General features: G+C 38.4%; 1 protein-coding gene across 4 annotated transcripts in view; it reads left to right on the forward strand.

Moving 5' to 3' along the window:
• Positions 1-22,327, forward strand: part of DKK2 (dickkopf WNT signaling pathway inhibitor 2) — a 577,744-nt gene that overhangs the window by 70,098 nt on the left and 485,319 nt on the right. The window contains exon 2 of one of the 4 annotated variants that reach the window (XM_079919361.1): positions 2,707-2,776. The exons of the other annotated variants lie outside the window; for them this stretch is intronic. The gene's annotated coding sequence lies outside the window, so the exon portion shown is untranslated. The remainder of the gene's footprint in view (positions 1-2,706; positions 2,777-22,327) is intronic. 4 annotated transcript variants of the gene reach the window in all.

Genomic DNA, 22,327 nt, shown 5'->3' on the forward strand with positions numbered 1-22,327 from the left:
CTCAGCCTGGATGCTCTCTTTAGATACCTACATGCTTTGCTCCCTCATTTCCCTTCTCAGATCTGACCACCCTATGTAAAATAACATCACTCCCATCACTCTTTATCCCCAACTCTGTTTTTCTTCAGAGCACTTATATCACGGAACGATACGTATTTATTTGTTATTGTCTGTCTCTCTCACAAGCTCGTTGAGGCCAGGGATTTGCCTACTGCTGTATCCCTAGAGCCTAGTTCAGTGTTTGCTACACATTTCGAATAAACGATCGCATGGCGGAGATGCGCACTGAACCCAGGTCTTTGGAATTCTAATCCAGTTTTCTTTTCATGTGGTTTAGTTCTCATCTCATGAAGTCATTCTGTCCTCTTTTCTTAACCGCCACATAAACCCTTTACACCTACACAGGCATAAACGCACTTAATAATCACTTCTTAGGGGAATTGCCTTGGCTGGCGGTTTCCATTGTTTAGGCACAGGAGGAACAACTGGGAATAGTAAGACTGCAGATTTCCAGGCCTCAAGACTGTGCTCTTGATTCAGTAGGCTTGAGATGGAGCCTGAGAAGCAGCATTTTAAACAACACTGTAGGAGATTTGGAAACTGGTGGTCATGTGACCATCTTTTAAGATATACCTTTGTGACATCAGATTCCTTCAGGCTCTGTTAAACCCCTTCTTTTAGGTTTTTACCATGGGCCAATTAGACCACAAACAATCAGCAAATTCTATGCTAATTCCACCATAAAATCCATTTAGCAGCGCTACTGCTCTGGGCCATAGGTAGGATAAAACAGAACAGAACAGAAGTGACTGGGGGGAGGAAAGGATGAAATCTAAATTGACAGTATGTCGACATGTGTGTCAGTATGTCTGAGGGCAACATGGAGGTCGTAGCAAAGTCCCCTCAAGCCTGGAGCTGTTTCTACCTTCAACTCTATCTACTGAAGAATGGAGACGTTTTGTAGATCCATAATCACCTTGGGTTATATTTCTAGGATTGAGATGGTCATTTCAGTGGTTAACTGCAAGAGAGGAAGAACAGGAGAAGACATAGAGGGACAGTAAGAGAGGGGTTGCAAGGTCTTCCATATCCTTGGCCATTTATCTGGGGAGGGCATGGGGTTCTCAGGAAAGCAGGTAAATTGCTGACTTCAATGAAAGTCAACCTTTTATGGCTGTTATATAGATCAAGGGAGATCCTGGGTATAAAACACTTAGCAAAGTGCCTGGAAAATAATCATCACAGTAAATGATAGTTATTATTGTTATTAATACATGCGGTATGGTTATCTCCATGCTTCATTCTACCTCATGAAGTTCCCAAATTTGTCTAGCTTATGGTGAAAAAAAAGGTTAGCATGTATGCAGGGTGTCGAGCTTTTCAAAAGCAACCACACAACACTTACTTAAATGATGGTATACTTATTTTTATCAGCACTGCGATCCTTAAGTTCACTGTGTACTTCCAACCATTTTCCTAAAGAAACTCAGTAAAGTCCAAAATATATTTGGCCAAATGCTTTTGTCCTTCATTTTTGAAGCTGAGGGCTTGGAAGAAAACTTATTCACATGCTATTAATTATTTGACACGTGATTAAGCACTTCCAAACAGTTCAAAAACATTTCCAAGATTTATTTTCCTTGAGAAATTGGAGTTGCCTTTGGTTTTGTTTTGGATGCAAACACTAACCATGTGAGCTCTCTCTAGGCAGGAACAACTCTTTGCTTACCCATGTGTTCACAGTAATTAGCACAGGGCCTGACAAATAATAGGTGCTCACTGTTTATTGAACGAATAAACCATCAGGTGACTCAAATTTTGTGATCCCAGTAAGTGTTTGCATTCAAGAGTCTCAACTGGAGTGTTTTCATCCTAAATAAGCTCTATGTAATCATAATCGGTCTATTAGTTTCCTAGGACTGCTGTAACAAACTGTCACAAAGCGGGTGGCTTAAAACAGCAGGAATTTATTCGCTCACAGTTCTGGAGGCCAGAAGTCCAAAATCAAGGTGTTGGCAGGGCTGTGTCCATTCTGAAGGCTCTAGGAGAGAATTCTTTCTTGCCCCTCCAGCCTTTCATGACTCCAGGCATTCCTTGGCTTGTGACTGCATAGCTCTAATCTTTGCCTCCCTCTTCACAGGGTCTTGTTCTTTGTGTGCCTTCTGTCTCTTATAAGGAAACTTGCCATTGGACTTAGAGCTCACCTGGATAATCTCAGATGATCTCATCTTGAAATCCGTAACTTGATTACATCTGCAAAGTTGCTTTTTCCAAATGAAATCAAATTCACAGATTCTGGGACATGGACATATCTTTTAGGGCAGGGGTCCCCAACCCCCGGGGCCACGGGTTGGTACCGGTCCGTGGCCTGTTAGGAACTGGGTGGCACAGCAGGAGGTGAGCAGCAGGTGAGTGAGAGAAGCTTCATCTGTATTTACAGCCGCTCCCCATCGCTCGCATTACTGCCTGAGCTCTGCCTCCTGTCAGATCAGTGGTGGTATTAGATCCTCATAAGAGCACGAACCCTACTGTGAACTGCACATGCGAGGGATCTAGGTTGTGCTCTTCTTATGAGAATCCAATACCTGATGATCTGAGGTGGAGCTGAGGTGATGATGCTAGTGCTGGGGAGCGGCTGCAAATACAGATTATCATTAGCAGAGAGGTTTGACTGCAAAGACACCATAATAAATCAATTTCTTGCAGACTCATCAAAATCATATCAGTGAGTGGCAAGTGAATACAAGCTCAGGGCTCCCACTGATTCTGCATTATGGTGAGTTGTATAATTATTTCATTACATATTACAATGTAATAATAAGAGAAATAAAGTGCACAATAAATGTAATGCACTTGAGTCATCCCATAACCATCCACCCCCTCCCCGGTCTGTGGAAAAATTGTCTTCCATGAAACCAGTCCCTGGTGCCAAAAAGGTTGGGGACTGCTGTTTTAGAGGGCCACCATTCAACCAATACAATGAGTTAATGGAAATTTTTGACATTTATAGTGGGGTTATCTTTCCCCTGATGTTTTTCTCACTATATCACTGTATATAGATTTTTGAAGTTTTTGTAGCTGAGCAGGTTGGGGACATGGTTTTTGTTTTGGCCTAATTAAGGATAGAAAATTGGGAAAAAGAAAATCAGCATTTCACCTACAGATGGGAAAAATACGGTGAATGTTGGTAACTGGTGGATAGAGAGAGGAAGTTAAGTAAGTGCTCTAAGAAGTAATGTTACACCCAACCTGATGAGGTCTGCATGATTTATTAGGGATGGGTATTTGAAACATAGTGATTTGAGTGATAACAAATGTAAAAGGATAGTGGTTATGGTGGTATAAGAGGGTCATTTTATAAATATCTCAGCGTTTTACCCTTTGAGAGGGAAAGTAGTTTGTGTAGAGAATTGACAAGTCATAGAGACAAGGCCAGAGACTCTTGGGATCAACAGTTTGAAATGAAAGTCCTAAGAAGAATTCTGATCAGGAAAGAGACCTGGGTTAGATGTGGCTTCTACACTGAAACCATCTGCATTCGATTTGGCAGTAGTAAAATGCAGTTGTAGAATGTATGTTATCAAAAGAAATAGTACATCGGTGGTAAATTATTCCAACGTTAAACAAAGAACCAGTGAGAACACTTTCAGAATTATTGTAATTCTGGTCAGCATTTTATTGAGAGGAAACTTTGGAAATTGAAAATGGTTAACAGGTGGCAACTGCAGTAATTTTTTTTTTTAGCCTAGTGAGGATAAAATTTTTGCTAAAAAATGAGCCAGTATTGTTTAAGTGAAAGAATTCTTGAGAGAAGGGAGATGTCATGGAGTAAAAAATATCCTGAGAGGAGAAGAGTACACTGAATAGGTTAGAAATAGAACTTTAGCACCACAGAAGAGCTTGATGAATAAAACACTTGGTGAAGAACCCAGTAGTAATTGGAACAGAGTTCCTTTTGTTCTAAGGCTTAATCGCTGAAGTGGGATTTTAATGCATGGCCTTTTATAAAAAATGAAATAACTAAAATTTATAACATCCAGTGGTGGACAGGTCATACAAAATGTATTTGTAAAAATGGAAAGCACCTGCAACTTTGAGGGTTAAGAAAAACTGAATTTATATTTGATATCTCAAGGGATAATTGTAAATCTATCTTTTCCTGTGACTGGAAATTTCTTTTGGTGAATTCATTATCAAACTCAGGCAGTGGAAGTCAAATAGTAAGGATATTATTGAAGATATTGGGGATTTATGCAGAAATGAAGGTGTATACTTGTCATCTGAATGTCCTTTTCTATATGCAAATAAAATAGATTCTTCCCATTTAATTTATGTCATCTCAAAATGGCTGAGATAATGATAATTCCTATAGCTTCGGTTTCTGCTTATGCCGTTCAGATTCCCTTTTCTTCTGGTCTTATGTAACCGGTATTCCCTCTCCCCATTTTCTCACCTCTGGCCATATAGGCACAGGGGTATCCACCCTTTTCTCCATTCTGACAGCATCTACATTGTAGGTCAAATTGTCCCAAGTATTTTTTTCTAAGTTTGTTTGGAATTTAAGATTAAAAAGAAATAAATGTTATATACGGTACATATAATTCAAGAAACCCATCCTTGATTGCTAAAAAATATAATCATCCCATCAATTCAATGACTTGTTTTTTTCAGTTTTAATTCACAGGGTGAGAATGAGTTGCTGATTATGTCCCCATGGAGGCTAAATCAACCCGTCCATCTAATGTTCTCTTCTCTCTCAAATATCCTGCCACTTATTTTCTGATGTATAAATAAATCTTGAAGATTTATTTTTGAATTTTCAAACTCCCAGAGCAATGGTCCACTATAAGGGCACCATGGAGGTTTGGGATAGTACATGATAATTGAGAAATAGAAAAAAAAGGAATATATTTGCATGTTTTTATGTTAAAAAAAATCAAGAAGGAAATTAAGTTTTACTAATATTCTATTGTCTAGGTAGGTAGCACATATATATACTTTACAAATAAATATACGTATTATATGTATGTATTTCAGAAAATCCCATTGGTATTTTAAAACATTTTTTTCTTTATGTTTTTTAGCATTAAACTTTAGCCTTCAAAATAATTTTTTAAAATAAGAGACTTATTCAATAATACCTCAGAACTTTGAACTTAGGTTCCTCTGACATGCATTTTTCTTTCTGAAGGTCTTCCCTTTCTGACATATAAGCAAGCATACTACATTTCTGGGTCTCCGAAGCTCTGTCAGAATTTCTTCCTGCTGCAGTACCTGGGCCGTGAGCAGCAGTGCCTGAAAGCCTTATAAAGGGACCCCTGCAACATTGCTGGTCCTAACAGGCTGAAACAATGACTGTTTTTCACTTTTACGTGGTCTGTTATATTCCTTTCTCTCTCCTTTATGTTTTTTTCCCCCTGCCTAATTACTACATTAAATCACAGAATCATTTGAAATTTCCTTTTTGAGTACTGTGGTCCAGCCTAGCTCAAATCCAGTAATCTTGACAAATCTTAGTTTTAGCAGGAGGTTCCAGGGCTGTGGAGTTTTTCTGGGGTTCCTAGAGCTTCAGGTGGCAACATATGAGTAGGTCAGCTTCAGCATAGGTGTGTTCTCTTCCCTGCTCAATGTCACTGGTAGTTCTGCTATTGCGGTTTGTCTTCTGCAACAGTTAGTCTCTGCTTACAATATACATTTTAGATTTTTATCCCACTGAAAATAAGACTTATAGCAGTAAGTGTGGTGATACGGTCACAGTGTTAGAATTTTTTTCTTACTGTCTTTTCTGCATTTATGACTTTCTTCTTAGTCTTTCTTAGAGAAAGAAATCCCTTTTTCTAAAATGTTTGAATACTCAATTTGTCCTTACTTCAATTAAGAATAAATATTGAGCATATACTATATTCCAGGCATTGTGCTAAGGCATAGAGCATGGTACATTCATTAAACAGACCTACTCTTTCCCCCTCAAGGAATTTATAGTCTATCAAGCAATTCAGACAATAAAGAAGTCATTGCATACGTAATGAATGCTGTAAAAGAAGAACTAAAAGGTGCTACGAGAATGCCTTTTTTTTTTTTAAAAGACACTCTTCAATCAGATTTCCAGCAGAATGAGATCAAGAAGCTCTCTGGGTCCTATTTTTCCTGCTCTCCTTCAGCCCACATGCTCCTACTTTCAAGACCTAGATAAGGAGGACGATGAAAGCACTGCTCACTTTCCCGCGTTTCTTTGAATGTGATTTGTATCCAGTTATAAAAGTGGGATCAATTTTAGATTATTTTAAAGCAGTTTTTGTGGATGTAGCTAGTTGTTTTCCCTGGGAATGTGGGAACTTTTGATGACTTTCCTCAAAAGTTTCATTGATCCAGTCTCCTTTTACCCATTGTCTTAGACCAAGTACGGTGATGAATGGAAGGAGACTGGGATGTGGAACTCCTAGATATGACCTTGCATTTTAGCAAACAAATAAAAAGTTAAAATTTGACAGTATCTAGAACTACACAGTGTTTACAGCTGTATTTAAAGCGAACTATTTCTCAGGTATTCTTAAGATGTGTAATGATCTGCCTGTACTCTTCCTTTATGCATGGATCAGTTAGCTTATGTAATCAATTTGGATGACTTGAGAGCTCTTACAACAGAATTTCTTCATTTTAACTCACTTCATTACACACACACACACACACACACACACACACACACACACCCCCACCCCTAACCCCTACCCCACACTTCCCCGTGTCAGTGCTCAGAGAAAAGGCCACTTGAGGACTACAACAAGAAGGCAGCCGTCTATAAGCCAGGAACCAAATCCTGCTGGAATCTGATCTTGGACTTTCTACCTGCAGAACTGCGAGAAAATAAATTTCTGTTGTTTAAGCCACCCAGTTTATGGCAATCTGAGTAGACTAAGACAGGCTTTTTTTTTAAGTGAATCATATGTGTTTTTTTAAAAAATTCCATTGGTATTTTTATTTATTTGTTGGCTGCGTTGGGTCTTCGTTGCCACGTGTGGGCTTTCTCTAGTTGCCGTGAGCGGGGGCTACTCTTCGTTGTGGTGCACGGGCTTCTCATTGCAGTGGCTTCTGTTGTTGTGGAGCACGGGCTCTAGGCGCGTGGGCTTCAGTAGTTGTGGCATGTGGGCTCAGTCGTTGTGGCTCGTGGGCTCTAGAGCGCAGGCTCAGTAGTTGTGGCACACAGGCTTAGTTTCTCCGCGGCATGTGGGATCTTCCCAGACCAGGGCTCGAACCTGTGTCCCCTGCATTGGCAGACGGATTCTTAACCATTGCACCACCAGGGAAGTCCCAAGACAGGCTTTAAGACTAAAAGATCACTATAAGACTTTCAGATTTTGTTTGAAGCAAATGGGAAAAATTACTCTTGCTATAATTATTGTCAGGTGAGGTTCCCAAGGTAGAAAGAGACAGGAGGTTGCCCTCAGACATGGAAGAAACAGAAGTGAGGGGAAGCGTGAAAATCCTCAAAAAAGGCTTCCTATTTGTGGTCTCAAGATATATTCTCCTTATCTTTTAATACCAAGTCATTAAGTCTCAAGGATTAAGTGGCAATGTGGTGATGGAAGAGCAATGATGGTAAAGTGGCATGAGCAGCATGAAGGCAGCATGTACTGAACAAGGAGCTGTCCCCTCACATCAAGGTAGCCTTTGGTGAGCCCTGCTCTCTGGCCAATTGAAAATTAGAATTCTAGACCTCAGATTCAACCTCATTAATTCCTGCTTCTTGAACGATGATGTCAATGGTTGAGCTCTCTGAATGTTCACAGTGATTGAGGTCCCAGCCTGGCCCCAGCTCGCATCTGGTATTCCTCTCTAAGGTGGTCAGGAACTACAAGATCAGAAAAAAGAAAGTAGTTTCAAAGCTCAGTTCTTTTCTGTTTTTTTGTTTTGGAATTTAACGACATATGTGGGAGAGATCTCGCAACCACCCACCTTGCAAAAGACTTAGAAAACTTAAACAGAAAAGAACCACAGTTTTTACACTATTCTTCAAAGGCAAATGGGTACGTGTGTGAGTGTGTGTGTGCATGCACACATGCAAGGGATCCACTTATTACTGATTTTAAGGGATCCACTTATACTGATTCAGTTGTAGAAATTTAAAATTTCATGCTTTTAGATTATATTTTATGAATCACATCAAAATATCTAACAGGAACTAGTGGTTTTAAAAGTATTCCTCATAAAACACAAATGTGCAGGCATGACAAGAATCATTTGGCTTCTGATATGATATGCCAGATGATTTCTTCAGGTGAACAAGAATGGACATCTGAGTGAGACTCAGAAGAGGCCAGAGTCTGTGGAAGGATTGCTTTGACTCTCAAACACTGCACAGACCTGTCTTCACATTGGAGACCTAAAACAGTACATGAAAGCAGAGACACAGGTGTTGACCAGGCCCGTGAACCAAGCCCGCTTTGTTTGTATTGCACACAGTGACCTCTTCTCCTGGGAGATCAGATTGCAAATGGAAACTGGGAACAGCACTTGGGAAACTAACAAGTGCTGATCTCTAGGTGATGCCCTTTTCTTTTTGGACATGAGCTTGCTGCATTTCATGAGAACATCTTATCAGTGAGTCAAAGACGTTCCAAGTCTCTTTCTTGCATTGGTGCCCTGACTTGTGTACTTAAATAAAACCCAGCAAATGAAAGCACTCTAAAGCAATTAAATATGCATCTCATTTTAGGAAATTCTTGTCACATTCTAGTCACATTTTGATGATTCTATCTGATGTTACTTTTGTCCTGTAAGTCACCACTTTATTCATCTTGGGGAAACCATACTATAGCCTAGAATCTTCTTCAGAACTGCCTTGAAATCAGAAGCATCCAGATAAGGTGAACATGAACAAGGGTACCCCGTTTGGAGCTGGTAGTTTCACTTCCTTTTGCTTCACTCTATCTGTGTCACGAAAGTGGAAAGTAGTTACTTGACATACACATATTCAAATCAAAACACTGGATTTCTTTCTCTGGAAGAATTGCCCTAAGAAAGGGAACCTTTGGACATAGATCAAGCTGCTGCCCTGAAGGAACAAAACTGAAGACCAGTGAGAGGTTAGCACCAGTGAAAGATTCTCGCCATCTGCTAAATACGCTATTCCATCGTGGTGATTTAAGAAACCAAGAATGTCCTTAAAATCTGCTTTGGAAATCTTTTCCTTTCAAATCCTCTTAGCAACCGACATGTATGACAGTGCAATGTGACTACAAAAACTCATGTATCCAGGTGAGAGAGAAACTTGTAACACAGTTCAGTCCTAGAGGCTGAAATCACTTGAGTCTCAGGAGAGGGGTTGTGAGGGTAGAAGCTCACCCAGGTTTTTTGTGGAAGGCTAACAGTGCCGCCAGTCTGCCTCCCTTCATTGTTTTTCGTTGAAAGATGTTCCTTGAGAAGTGGAGGTGACTGGACTTAATGTTGGTGGGAGCTTGGCATGTGGAAAGCTGTCTCTGGCAGGAGAAAGAGCCAGCAGCAGTCAGGTTTCATTCTTGCTATAAAATGCAGCAATATGACACACACATGGTTTAGTGAGCTGAAGAGGTTGTGATAGTAATCTCCATGAGTACTTTTCCAAACATTCCAAGCTCCTTCAGGTAAATTCCATCCCCTCTTCTTTGATGTTTGTTTTGGTGATCTCACAGGAAACCAGTCTCGGGGGATTTTTCTAGAGGCCAAATTGATATTTCAACAGGGTTGAAATAGAATCTCATCTACCAGGGTAAAAATGTCTTCCTTACACGTTCAGGTCCCTTCTGTAGAGACCTGAGCTTTGAGAAGAATGGAGCAGGGGACTCACCTATCCAGGATTTGCCTACTTATGGAAGCTGCTAAAGCAATCCATCTTTAATTCAGAGATTCCTGTGTACACTGAAAATGTCAACACATTAATCTTCTCACCGCCCTTAAATGATGATTCTATCTCTTTTCCACACATGAACAGAGTAGTAGCCAAAATAGAGAGCTTATATGCTTTGCGTGGTACTGCAAAAAATGCTTAAGTTTGACATTTGGGCCCCAAGCAAAATTTAAAATAAGTATTCTTTCAATTCTCAACATCACCCCATTCTATTTAATCCCACCTACCCCCAAAAAGTCTACCTCCCAATCTCTTTACAACTGTAATTTCAGATTATTTGGGAAGTAGGCTTCAGAAAGTGAACATCTCTCTTAGAGGTGGAATAAAGGATCAAGACAAGAACTCAGGCTCTCCCTCGATCTCTGAGAAGGATGAAACTGCAAACATAAGTTGCTGGAGAGAATACAAATATCACCCAGGCTGGGGAGCAGTGATCTGGACTGTGGTGGCTGGAAACAAGGAAAATTCGGAGAGGGAAAAGCCGTGGGTGGAAGTTGCATTTCTTTTGTTCTCTAAGATGTTCTTAGACAAGAGGAGATGAAGGGCAGGGGCACAGGAAGTGGGTTCTTGTAGTAGAGTGGAGCGGTGAAGATGTTACGACTAGGAAGAATTTTAGGTGCCCCAATGGTGGTGGTTTGTGCTGGCAGTGGCCGTGCTGGCAGGGATGGCCGTGGAGGAAGAGGACCACAAAGGTGAGGCGGTGCCTGTAGCTGCTCAGCACAATGCTGGGCACATAGTCTGCTGGATGGTTTGTACCGTGAAGGCAAGGAGAAGGCAACCTGAGGCTTATGTTGTAGAAACAAGTCACAGCGTCACAGTTCTCTACTTTCAAGCTTGTGCAATATAAATGGAAGGCAATATATTCCTAGCTTTTGAGAAAATCTCAAAATCTTGACAATCTCTTGGTAGAGCCAAAGAGAGACAATTGGTAGAGTTACTCTGTACCAAGTAAGGAACAAGAATTTGCAGAGCTCCCCCTCCCTCTTGTTTTTTCCTATTAGATTCAATGTATTATTTGAATTTCATTGCATAATTAACCATGCATTTCCACATATTCTTATTTAATCCTCATAAAAATCCTGTGACATAGGTTTACCATTATTTTTATTTCACAGATGAATGAGGTTCGGAGAATTGCATGTGAGTTACCTAAGATCAGCAAGTGCTGGACTCAGTCCCTCTAGCCACCGTGCTGTATGCCAAAGTCCTGGCGACTGTTCTAGTACCTTTCATTAGCCACCATATTACCCTCTACTGTTGCCCAAAAGTTAGAACTGTTTTCAGAGCTGCTTGAACATTGGTGCCCTGAACCTTATTCTGAGCTTAGATGACAAAATGACAGATTTGTAAATTTAGCACTGCAGAGTTTTGAATCAAGTCATATGGAAAACTCAACAGACAATATTCTTGCTCCACAAATGTACTTGAATTTTTTTCACAAGTACATATTTTGGTCATTAAATGCCATTAAGAGAAACTGGACTTGCTGAAATGTAAGGTGGGGCACGTTTGGTAGACAACGTCTTATGGAATAGTTTCACATGGATGTTATTTTAGAAAAAGCAAGAGGCAAGTAAAATGGAAAGAAAAACGAGGGGTTCACACATTTTAACTTGTGAAATAGATTGCATTAAACTGATACAGCTTTTAAGTTCGACTGTATTTGGCAACATTTGGAACTTAAAATCTCTTAGAGAACGTGACTGTAAGTGGGGGCTCCTTTAAATGTATAGAGCAGCAGCAGTCTTAGATTAACAGACACTCGGGAAAGCTCCTTCTCTCAATGATGGGGGTGTTTAATACACATCAGTCTTTGCTCTGCACAGCACTCACTTTTTCCCAGAGCAAAGCAGTTTATCGCACGGGCCAGAATCTGCTAGAATTTCAGCCTGCCATTCTGGGCACTGGCGAGGTCCTGACCATATGTACAAAAATAAAGATCAAAGAGCTAATAAGTAGCGGTCAACATGCCTCTAGTCAGTACAAAAGAAGAAAAACAGGGCAGCAGCCTTCTTTTCAGCGACTGTGCTAGAAGGAGCCCCAAATCACTACCACACCAGGAACTGCAAGTAATGCTGGGAACAGAGGCTATAAAACATGCAATATGTCTGTTTCAAAACACAAACAGCAAAAAAAACCCCCAAAAATACACCCTAAATAAAATCAGTGTTCTTCGGCACACCCTAAGCAACACTTCAGCAACATTTTATTTATTTTTCAGTTTTTATACTAAGCTTAAAGAGCTTTCACAGATTGTTTATTTTGAACTCATGCAAATGGGGCAAATCATTGGAGCTCTAAGACATAGAGCGCCACAGGACTTTGGTCCACCTTGTTTCATAGGAACAGAAAGAGTGTTGACAATTAAACACAGTATTTTATTTTCTGGGTCCCACTCTCTTAACATCTGCCTGAAGTCTGCCACCTATATATAACTAGATGCATAGCTTCTTTGTGCTGCTCTGTCACTCTCATAATCAGGCCTCTAGGGAGTGATGACTGAATGCCAAAGAACAGGCTATCCAAATCCATCATTTTCTTGGTCTCTCTTGTGCTTTCTGAGAATACAACTGAGAGTGAGTGATTACAAAGGAGCACCACAATGATGTAATAACTGACGTGACAAGGAGCTAGCAGTGGAAAAGTTAAACAGAACAGAGTATGAGTTGGGCAGAATGTAAAACTGCATTTGGTTACTCTGATAAGATTCCTCAGCTGCCCAATCTTGAAGGACCAATATTAAAAACAGTTAAAAGAGTGATCTGGGGGTTCCTGGAGAAGAAATAGGGCAAGAGGGGCAGATTTTCATGCATGTGTGGATCTGGAGTCAATTTGACAGGCAGAAAAGGTGGTGAGCGCCAGAGCTCTCTGCCCACCCACCTTGATTTGGAAGGAAGTCAGGGAGCTATATGGTTTTGTGAAATTTCTCAAGTGTCCTTGGAGATAATAGGTCTTTTAGGCATAGTGACTTGTTACAGATGTGTGCTTCTATTCCACAACTGTCCACAAGAACTTAGCATCACAGGGGAAAGGATCGTAACAAACTCATACCAAATTGCGGCTTGTAGGCTTTTAGGGGCAGAGCTGCAGCCATTGCTGCATTTATTTATTCATTTCCCTTTACTGATCTCTTGATAAGTGAAGGCACTGAATATGGTTTTGGGAGGATAAAGACAGCCCAGACACCTTCTTGTCTCTGCTTACTAGATAGTGTCAGCCTGAGGCCACCTCCTCCTGTGAGACACACTCATAGTTCTTTCCACCAGGTTCTAGTAGCAACTCTTCTCTAGATGGTGCAGTTTCATGCACCTCCACTCCATCACATAGACTCTCTACCTCTTGAAAAATGAGGGATGAGAAAATAAGGCCTCATAGGTGCTAGCTCAGTAAAACCACCAATTTCCAAAACACAAATTCATATCCTCAGAAACTTTTTAAGGATTCACATGCAGCAGTGTGGAGAGGGGAAGAGCGTTAATTAGTGACCTCTGATATTGAGGCCTAGACGCAGGTATTTTTTTTCCAGAAAGGTGGTGACAGTGGGAATAATTTTATTCTCTTGTTCTTGGGGTTCTTAGTCTATAAAATACCTATCACTGGCTCCTGAATTAGGTCACAAAAGTCCCCCCAAAATAGCAAAATGACAGATTTTGAGGGGCTCCAAATTCACTGAAGGTGATAAACGGAATGTTCATTCCACCTTTAGAATTGAAATTTGTTTCAGGAAAGCATGCATACCCACATTTAAGATGATCGAACAATGTTTTCTGGGATACTGGCTAAAAGTTTGTTGTTTGTTGGTGGAATACCTCACTCTTCTTGTTAGTTTATCTTAATTCTAGTCTCCGTCTCTTGGCTTCCCAGGCCCTTCCCACCTGGGATGCCCGAACGTGTTCTCCTTCTGCATGTCTCAGCACTGCTCCCCCAGGATAGCTCCCCGAGGCCCTTTTACTGTGTGCACGTTGGTCTCTCCCCTCTCTGAGCTTCTGGAACCGTGCTGCCCATTATGGCAGCCACTGGCCACATGTGGTCACTGGATATGTGAAATATAGCACATTCACATTAAGATATGCTGTACGTGTAAATACACACTGGATTTTGAAGACTTACTACAAAAAAAGAATGTAAAATGTCTAGATTATTTTTCATTGATTACAGGTTGAAACAATCCTATTTTGAATCTATTGGCTTAAATAATATATATTAAATTAATTCCATCTATGCCTTCTTTTTAAAGTGTGGCTACTAGAAAATTTAAAATAACATATGTGACTTACATTGCAGGCTATTAGATGGTACTGTCCTAGAGGACTTGGAGTCTGAAATAATGTACCATTGAATTATTTTTTGGTCAGGAGTCAGGATTCTGGGGTTGTAACAGAAACCACTCACATTTGGTCATGCCCATATAAGGGATTTATTGTGAAAACATGGAGATAGAAGAACGAGTTGCAGTCAGGCCTTATGAGAACAGAAACAAAATGGGAAAATGTCAAGGACCCAGGCAGCTGCCCTCTCTCTGTCTTTCTCTCTCCCCCACATCTTTCCCTCCCTTTCTCCCTTTCCTTTTATGGTTTTTGATCTCTGCTTCTACCTGCATATCTGCTCTGTCCTCTGCTGTATAAACAAGCTTGTTCACTGATTCTATTTCTCCATTATTGCAGTTTGCAGGGGCTTTTGCCTATGATGGTGCAAACTTGGGATCTGATTCTCCATGACCTTTTAGTTCATCTCCTCACAGCTGGCTGGCTTGGGCTTATCAGAATCTCAATTGCAAAATTGCAGGGGAACGGGATTGACCCCATTTTTTTCAGATTTCTCTGTGACTCTTGGGGGACATGGTCACCGGGATAGGGATAGTACATTCTGGGACCATGGATAAGGTTAAACTAGAAGTAATTGAGTAAGACTGATAAATTGAAATATTGGACATTTATGTATTTCCTGGCATTGTTTGTTTACTCCTTTGATGATATAGGCAAAATGGGAGATAACCAATCCTTCTCCTTCTACTGGATCATTTCCATCAGCAAACAATCCTGCTCTAATCTCTTCTCTTTAACCAACTAGTCTTGTCATTGCCCTTTTCACCCTGCTGTAACTCAGACTTGGATATTATCTTCAAGAGACTTCTGTTTGATTCAATTCAACAAACATTTATTACACTTCTGTTGGTTGCATGGCATTGTGGAGGATGCTGGGGGTATCTGAGGGTATTAGAACAAAGCAGATGAGAGCCCTCAAGGGACCCATTCAGGAAAGCTCTGACTCCAAGGACAAATACACACTGTCTTCTTCACATGGTGCAGGAAGTTCTGTAGATTTTCAAATAAGCCTGTTTCATTTTGCTGTGTTCTAAGTTTTTGGTTGATTCTTAGAAATAGTTGTGGTTTTGTCTTTTCATTTCAAGTATTTATAACTTTATTCTTTTTTTCTGGCTTATTCCATTGATAACAAATCAATATGGACTTAAATATTAGTGGAATCATGGCATCCTTGCCTTATTTCTGTCTTTATTGAGATGTTTGTTATAGGTTGTTGGTATATACCCTTTACAAAGTTAAGAGTTGTTCCCTTTTGTTGTAACTGTGGATTACATTATTAAAATTTCCAGTGAATGTTCCCTGCTTCTTTGCATTAAAACTATTTTTTCATAATGTATTATTCTTTTGAAATTGGTCAATATTTATTATTTTTCATCTACGTTTGTAAGCGAAATTTTACTTTTCATGTTTGATGCTGGTTTTGTTATGTATTACAGACAAAATAAGTTTGAACAGAGGTCTGTGGAAGATAACCGAAGTGTGTACTGGGAAGTAATGTGTGTGTGTACATCTCTGTCTCTAGGGGAGGTGGATTTAAAGAGGTTGGGGAGAAAGGTTGGAATTTGTATTCTGGAGGGGTTTAAACACATTTTAAGGAAGTTTATTCTTTGTTCTGTGAGGAAGTTATTAGGGTTTATGTACAATAGAGGCATAATTTGATTTGTGCTTTGCAAATTGGAGATGATAAAAGTATTGCCTTAGGCAGAGAGATTGAATATGAAAAACACAAAAAAGAGCAATTGGATTGAGAGCCACTGGATATCATGACCTTTTACGAGAACAGTATGAGAAGAGGGTCATGGGCATGAGAATGAACAAGACAGCTATTAAGTCATTAGGAAATTTTGAAAAGAAGCTTCACAAAACATGTCTCATAGCATTGTCACACTGTTCAAGAAGTGTTGCTTTCCTAGGTAGACACTGATAAAAATCTAGCTATAAAGAAAATGGAGGTGCTTATTAAGCGGGATTGTACTTAATTTTACTGACATGCAGTAAAATGTGGGGGAGGGTTACAAATATAATTTGTCCATCAAATGTCATCACACAGCAAGAAGGTAGATTTTTTTTCACTCTATACAAACGATTGATGCACCTGTGACTTATCACTAGAGTGAGGCCAAGGACATAAGCCTAAGGTCATTGATTACAGAGAAGTACTCCCCAAGGACCTACTATATAGCACAGGGACCTGTACTCAATATTTTGTGATAACCTATAAGGGAAAAGAATCTGAAAAAAAATAGATATATATGTATGTATAATTGAATCGATTGCTATACACCTGAAACTAACACAACATTGTAAATCAACTATACTTCAATTTTAAAAAAAAAGTTTCAAAATGCAAAAGGGGAAAAAAAGAGAAGTACTTCCTTACTTCCCCCGGGGGTGGTTTGTTTGCTCTGTACAGTTGCATTCCTTAAAAGCCTTTTTTTATGAACTATAACAGATAAAGTATACAAAACAAATGCATATCTCAATCATCACAAAGTGTAAACTTGTGTAACATTCATTTTGAACAAGAAATAGAACATTGTCAGCACCTCAGAAGTTTTCCCTCCACCCAATTACTATCCTGTTTCTGCCCCAAAGGGGACCACTATCCTTCCTTTTATGGGAATCATTTCTTTGATTTTATTTGTAGTATGTTAAATGCATTTCTAAACAATACAGTTAATTTTCCCTTTTTTGAACTTCACTTAAGTGGAAATATACATTATATATTATTTTGTATCTGGCTTCTTTCACTAAATATTACATTTTAAAGATTACTCCACATTGTTGAGTGTAGTTGTATGTTGTTTACCATAGTATTACATTTATGAACATACCAAAATCTGTCGTTCATTCTATAGTTGATGGACATAGTGATGCTGTGGTCCTTGTCTCTTGGATCGTGTATGCATGCACTTCGGTTAGGTAGGAGTAAAATCAGCCTGTGGAGGATGCATATTTTCAACTGTGGTAGTTGATAAATGGTTTTTCAAGGCAGTTGAACTACCTTCCCAAGAGCACCATAAAAGAGTTTCTGTTGATCTGCATGCTTGCCAAAACTTGCAATTGTCAATTGTCTAGATTTTAGCCACGTGGAGGCTGTGCAGTGATAGCTCATGTCATTTTAGTTTTCATTTTCCTGATTATGATGAAGTTGTGCATCTGCTTACATGGTTATTTGCTGTTTGAATATCCTCTTTCCAAAAATATCTGTTCAGTTCTCTTGCCTATTTTTCTGTTGGGTTGTCTGTCTATGTCTTTTTCCCATTAGTTTCAAGGAATTCCTTTTATATTAACTTACTAGCTGTTTGTTGTATATGTTAAAAACATATATTTTTTTCACCCCGTGGTTAACCTTTTAATTGCTTAGGGTTGTATTTTAATAAATAAATATTCTTAATTTTAGTGTTAATATGGGCCAGTATATCAATCTTTACCTTTACAATTAGTGATTTTTTGTTTTGTATTTTATTTTGTGTATTTTATTTTTCCAGCTTTATTGAGATATAATTCACGCATAACATTATGTAAGTTTAAGGTGTACAATGTGTTGTTTTGATGAACTTATGTTTTGTGAAATGATTACCACAAAAGCATTAGCTAACACCTCCATCTCATCACATAATTACCATTTTTTGTGATGAGAACATTTAAGATCTACTCTTTTAGCCACATTCAACTCTATAATACAGTGTTACTAGCTATAATCACCATGCTGTACATTAGACCCCCAGAACTTTTTAAATTAGTGATTTTTTCATTACCAATCTTTCCCTTTCCTGATATTATGAACTTATATTCCTATTCTAAATGCTTTGTTTGCCCTCCTTCTCTGAATCACTCCCCTTGTCTTTCACTACTGTACATTGGAACTGTACATGATTTTTTGCCTCAGTTCTGTTTTCTGGGGAAATCAGGCAAAGAAAATGTGTTTTTTACTGAGCACACAGATAAATTTTCCTTTCTGGTCTGTCTCTGTCTGGTGCTTTAGGCCTTTTACACTTAGTGTGATTACTGATCTATGTAAGTTTAAATCTAACAATTTACATGTTCTTTTTTTTGTTTATTTACAAATTTTTTCTTGTCTAGTGTTCCTTTTATTTTCTTACTGCCCTGATTAAATTATATTTTATAATAATTTAGTTTGCAAGATATACTACATTCTTTTTTCCCAAACTTTATTTTTTTTTTAAATTGAAGTATAGTTAATTTAAAATGTTATGTTAGTTTCTGGTATACAGCAAGATGATTCAGTTATATATATATATATTTTTTCATATTCTTTTTATATTTATAATTTATAAGATATTGAATATAGTTCCCTGTGCTGTAAGTAGGACCTTGTTGTTCACCTGCTTTATATATAGTAGTTTGTATCTACTAATCCCAAACTCCTAATTTATCCCTCACCCCCCTTTCCCCTTGGGTAACCATAAATTTTCTATGTCTGTGAGTCTGTTTCTGTTTTATAAATAAGTTCATTTGTATAATATTTTAGATTTCACACATAAGTGATATCATATGATATTAGTCTTGCTCTGTCTGAATTACTTAATTTCATATGATGATCTCTAAGTCCATCCATGTTGCTGCAAGTGGCATTATTTCATTCTTTTTTATGGCTGAGTAATATTCCATTGTGTGTGTGCGCGCGCGCGCGTGTGTGTGTGTGTGTGTGTGTGTGTATACCACATCTTATTTATCCATTCATCTGTCAATGGACATTTAGGTTGCTTCCATGTCTTGGTTATTGTAAATAGTGCTGCTACAAACATAGGTGTGCGTGTATCTTTTTGAATTAGAGTTTTCTCTGGATATATGTGCAGGAGTGGGATTGCTGGATCATAAGGTAGTTCTATTTTTTACTTTTTTACAGAAGCTCCATATTGTTCTCCATGGTGGCTGCACCAATTTACATTCCTACCAGCAGTGTAGGAGGGTTCCCTTTTCTCCACACCCTCTCCAGCATTTATTATCTGTAGACTTTCTGATGATGGCCATTCTGACTGGTGTGAGGTGATACCTCATTGTTTTAACTTGCATTTCTCTGATAATTAGCAATGTTGAGCAGCTTTTCATGTGCCTATTGGCCATCTGTATGTCTTCTTTGGAGAAATGTCTATTTAGGTCTTCCTTCCAGTTTTTGATTGGGTTGTTTGTTTTTTTGTTATTGAGTTGTATGAGCTGTTTGTGTATACTCTAAATTAATCCCTTGTCAGTTGCATCATTTGCAAATATGTTCTCCCAGTCTGTAGGTTGTCTTTTCATTTTCTTTATGGTTTCCTTTGCTGTGCAAAAGGTTATAAGTTTGATTAGGTCCCATTTGTTTATTTTTGCTTTCATTTCTATTGCCTTAGGAGACTGACCTAATAAAACATTGTTATGATTTATGTCAGAGAATGTTTTGCCTATGTTCTCTTCTAGGAATTGGTAATGTCCTGATTTATATTTAAGTCTTTAAGTGATTTTGAGTTTATTTTTGTGTATGGTGTGAGGGAGTGTTCTAACTCCATTGATTTACATGCGGCTGTTCAGTCTTTCCAGCACCTCTTGCTGAAGAAACTGCCTTTTCTCTGTTGTATATTCTTGCTTCCTTTGTCGAAGATTAATTGACTGTAGCTTTGTGGGTTTATTTCTTGGCTCTCTGTTCCATTGATCCATATGTCTGTTTTTGTGCCAATACCACACTGTTTAGATTACTGTGGCTTTGTAGTGTTGTCTGAAGTCTGGGAGGGTTATGCTTCCAGCTCTGTTCTTTTTCCTCAGGATTGCTTTGGCAATACTGGGTACTTTGTGGTTCTATATAAATTTTAGGATTATTTGTTCTAGTTCTGTGAAATATGTCAATGTAATTTTATAGGGATCACATTAAATCTGTAGATTTCTTTGGGTAATATGGCCATTTTAACATTAATTCTTCCAATCCAAGAGCATGGGTTATCTTTGCATTTCTTTAAATCTTCTTCAATTTACTTTATCAGTGTCTTATAGTATTTAACATGTAAGTTTTTCACTTCCTTGGTCAGGTTTATTCCTAAAATAACCTTAATTTTATATTTATATCTTAATTTTAGTGTTAATATGGGCCAGTATATCAATCTTTACAATTAGTGATTTTTTGTATTTTAGTGATTTTTTGTATATTATTTGTATATCAAAATATAATTTTGATGTGATTTTAAAAGGCATTGCTTTTTTATTTTTCCTTTCTGATATTTCATTGTTAGTGTAAAGAAATGCAACATATTTCTGTATGTCAATCTTGTATCCTGCTACCTTGCTGAATTTGTTTATCAGTTCTAGTAGTTTTTGTGTGGAGTCCTTAGGGTGTTCTATATGTAGTATAGAATGCATGTAATGACACTTTTACCTCTTCCCTTCCAGTTTGGATACCTTTTATTTCGTTTTCTTGTCTGATTGCTGTGGCTAGGACTTCCAATACTATGTTGAGTAGAAGTGGGGTGAATGAACATATTTGTCTTGTTCCAGATTTTAGTGGGAAGGCTTTCAACTATTCACCATTGAGTATTATGTTGGCTGTAGGTTTGTCATAAATAGCTTTTTGTTATGTTGATATATGTTCCCTCTATAATCTTGGTAAGAGTTTTTTTTTTTTCCTAATCATGAATGGACATTGAATTTTGTCAAATGTTTTTTCTGCATCTATTGAGATGATCATGTGGTTTTTCTCTTTCCTTTTGTTGATGTGGTGTATCATATTGATTGTTTTGCATATGTTGAACCATCCTTGTGACCCTGGGATGAATCCAAATCCAACTTGGTCATGGTGTATGATCTTTTTTATGTGTTGTTGGATTTGGTTTGCTAATATTTTATTGAGAATTTTTGCATCTGTATTAATCAAAGATATTAGCCTGTTATTTTCTGTTTTGGTAGTGTCTTTGTCTGGTTTTGGTATCAGGGTGATGGTGGCTTTATAGAATGACTTTGGGAGTGTTCCTTCCTCTTCAGTCTTTTGGAAGAGTTTGGGCAGGATTGCTATAAGTTCTTCTTTGTATGTTTGGTAGAATTCCCCAGGGAAGCCATCCGGTCTTGGACCTTTGTTTGCAGGGAGATTTTTTTTTTTTTAATTACTGTTACTATTTCACTTGTAGTGATCGGTCCTTCAAATTTCTTTCTTTCTATTTCTTCTTGATTCACTTTTGATGGGCTGTATGTTTCTAGAAACTTGTCCATTTCTTCTAGGTTGTCCAGTTTGTTGGCATATAATTGTTTATATTATTTATTTATTTCTGTATTTCTACAGTATTGATTGTTATTTCTACTCTTTATTTTCTTATTTTGTTTATCTGGATCCTCTCTTTTCTTCTTGCTGAGACTGACCAGCGGTTTGTTGATCTTGTTTACTCTTTCAAAAAAACCAGCTTTTGGTTTTATTGATTCTTTTTCTTTTTTTAAAAAAATCTCTATTTTATTTATTTCCTTTCTGTTCTTTATTATTTCCTTCCTTCTGATGATTTTAGGTTTTGTTCTTCTTTTTCTAATTCTTTTAGGTGGTAGGTTATGTTTTTCAAATTTATTTAATCTATTTATTTTTATTTTTGTCTGCATTAGGTCTTCATTCCTGTGCACGGGCTTTCTCTAGTTGTGGTGAGTGGGGGCTACTCTTTGTTGCGGTGCGCGGGCTTCTCATTGCGGTGGCTTCTCTTGTTGGAGAGCATGGGCTCTAGGCACACTTGCTTCAGTAGTTGTGGCATGTGGGACCTGTAGTTGTGGCTCACAGGCTCTAGAGCGCAGGCTCAGTAGTTGTGGTGCACAGGCTTAGTTGCTCCGTGGCATGTGGGATCTTCCTGGACTAGGGCTCAAACCCGTGTCCCCTGCATTGGCAGGTAGATTCTTAACCACTGCACCACCAGGGAAACCCCAGGTTATGTTGTTTACTTGAGATTTTTTTTTCTTGTTTTTTGAGGAAGGCCTATATAGTTATGACCTTCTCTAACAGGACTACTTTTGCTGCATCCCGTAGATTTTTTTATGGTTGTGTTTTCAGTTTCATTTGTCTCAAGGTATTTTTTAATTTCCTCATTGATTTCATCACTGACCCATTGGTTTTTTAGTAGCATGTTGTTCAGTCTCCGTGGAATCATTTTTTTCTCATTTC

Source organism: Stenella coeruleoalba, assembly GCF_951394435.1.
Source record: "Stenella coeruleoalba genome assembly, chromosome: 4".
NCBI lineage: Eukaryota > Metazoa > Chordata > Mammalia > Artiodactyla > Delphinidae > Stenella > Stenella coeruleoalba.